This window comes from Orycteropus afer, unplaced genomic scaffold (assembly GCF_000298275.1).
Source record: "Orycteropus afer afer isolate SDZICR_OR568_19922 unplaced genomic scaffold, OryAfe1.0 scaffold00538, whole genome shotgun sequence".
Taxonomy (NCBI): Eukaryota; Metazoa; Chordata; class Mammalia; order Tubulidentata; family Orycteropodidae; genus Orycteropus; species Orycteropus afer.
This window is the reverse complement of record NW_006922125.1, coordinates 1188495-1191304: the sequence shown is the minus strand read 5'-3', so window position 1 is coordinate 1191304 and position 2810 is coordinate 1188495.

Below are 2810 nucleotides of genomic sequence, written 5' to 3'. Positions count from 1 at the left end.
AAAACTTAAATGGGTAACAATGTGAGAGGTGGGAGCAACATACACCGAGTGCTGTGTGAGATAAAGACCAAGGGCAATGTAAACTCTAAGGAAAGATGAGCGAATTGATTTTAGCATTTGGAAAAGGCTTCACGTAATGGCTCTTGAAGGATGGTTCAAATTGATAGTTAGGAGACAGCGCATGCCACGGGGACAAAGGCACAGAAGTAGGAAGTAGTATGCTATGCGTGGACAGGCAGAAGAGACGCCGACCCGTGGGAGCTAAGGTTCTGGGCTGGAGATAAGGCTGGATGGGGCGGCTGAGGCACATCAGAAAGGCATCTTACAGGGGCCTTCTATCATTAAAATGAGGTTCAAACATTAAACACTTCATTTAACTCCTTTAACTTCACTTGGTGTGTGAAATTGAAGTTGGCAAGTGTGTTTCAAGTTTTACAGCAAGTTGGAAAGAGTAAAGAAAATCACTTTTAAACACCGTTAAATACTAGTTTACCTTTTCACTTAAATCTGTAGTATAGAATACATTACTGCTTCCGGGGATCATAGGCAGCTTAACCCCCAGAGGCAAATCCAATAAATGGGCCGCTCCGACCTCTGGGAGGGGTTGCTTTTGAGAGCTCTGTCAGATAAAATTGGAAAGTTTGTCTTTTTTCCCCTTAGGAACTACTCATTTGGTTTTGGACCGATCTACGACTTCATTGGGTCTCCGCACGAACACCCGAATAAACCAAAGAATCACGCACTCAAGGTTGAAAGAACCTACCCCCAGTAGACAACCCAGAAGACCTCCCCACCTCCTGGGGCACTTAGCCCCTCCTCTGGGCCCGCCCAAGACTAGTGCCCCCCCCCAGCAGCCCGGGGCCAGGGGGCCGGAAGTTGGCAGCCAAGGGCCCTCCCCTGTCCCGCCTCTTCCCCCGAGAGCTCCGCCCCATCGGTCAGCCAGCGGTAGCCCTGGTACCCAGGAGGACCACGGTCTGGCAACCACTCACGGTGCTGTCCTGCTCCTTGTCAGCCTTCAGGATGCTGGTGGCCGCCTTCTTGGCGGCGGCTTCAGCAGCCTTTCTGCAGCTACTGAGGTACAGGTCCATGCCCACCCGTCAGCCCCCGGGGGCCGGGGGCTGGGGCCGCTGGCTGTCCTGTTTCACCTCTTCACGCACCCGTTTATCGCTTCACACCTTGACGAAGTCTGAGCCCTTAGGGCAGGGGTCGCCAGGGTAATGCATCCGCGAGGCCACGCCCCTCACTGTGTCGTAATCCAGGGTCCCAAACGGGCGTTGCCCCAACGGCCGTCGTGGGGCGGGGGGCGGTGTTCGCGCGCGCTGCCGCCCCCCCTCCCGCGGGCGCTCCGCGCATGCGCGGATCCCTAGCCTGGCGGCTTAAGTGCTGGTGGTGGGGAGCGCTCCAAAAGGGCCACGGTGTGGATTTTATGTATCCAAGAAGCCAACATCCCTCGTTTAAACCAAACCAGAATGAGTCGTTTTGTCAGTGGATATAGCTATAATTCCTCTCATTCTTCCTGGCTCCCAAGGAGCTATGATTTGGTTCAACATATGTCCAGAGTAATTATATAGTTAGTAGCAGGGCCAGAGGCCTTGCTTGCTGCCTAGCTTGCTGCCTATGGCTCCCTTGTAGACACTGTAACCTCCTTTCCCTAGGCACACCACCTCCCAGGTCCCACTTAGGACGCTTTGGTTTCTTCAAGGGCCGATTGCATTCCTCCCTTGTCTTCCTTTTTCCTGCCTTAGGCTCTCTCTTCCTCTCCTCCCTTCTCCTTTTCTTGTTTTCTCCTAATTCTTTCTTTCATATTCTCATCCAGTCAGCCAACATTTTTCTATTCCAGACACTGTGCTGGGTACTGAAGGGGCAGCAGTAAGTAAAATACAGACCCTGTGCCAGAGAGCTCACTAGACTTGTGAGTCCATTGAGGGCTGAGAGCGCACCTGACTTGTCAGGAGTTTGTATTTTATCTTCATGTTTTCGGTGCACTTCTCTGTTGTCTCTTGGCCATTTAGTGACAATCTTTACCATTAATTGAGAACTAACTAATTTCTGGTACCATGCTAAACACCTACTCATTTAATTCTCACAACAACCTCATCAGTATTTACCCCATTTCTGTAGATGAGGGATTTGCTTACAATGGCAATGGCTAGTAAGTGGCAGAGCTGAGACTTGAATCCCACTGAACTGACTGCAGAAGTTGTGTTCTTAATATACTTTACTCTTATATATGATCTTTTAATACTACATATATGCTTAAGATTCCTCCATTTAAAACTGTAGCCTAGTGATATAGTCCACTGCTAGCCAAATGCCTCTCCATGGATGTTCAACATACTCAAAACTCAGTAAACCCCGGTAAGGTGGTGGAATAGACAGATAAGGTACACAGACCCTCTTCAACAAAGAAAAGAGAAACCAATTGACACAGATACAGAAAATAATCCTAGAGCCTTGAGCTTTGAAAGGAAGGATACAGAAGTGGATTAAATAACAACTAATAGAAGAACCTGACTGAAAACAATGAATAAGGAGACAAACGGAGCTGTGGACTGTCAGCTATACTGACAGCATGGATGGTTTGAATATTTCCAAGTGGTGTTAGGACCTAAGAATTAACCTAAAAATTGGCCCAGCTTACCAAGGGCTGCGTGGTCAACTGCACGCGTCACATCTTGTTTCATAACATTGAATGCAATCCCCCTCCTGTACCAGCACTCTTCCCACTTCCTTCCTGTATTTCCTATTTCCATTCATCTTTCTTTCCTGTCCCTTCCTATCTTCTGAGCTTTGTTTTTGAGAAAATGCTA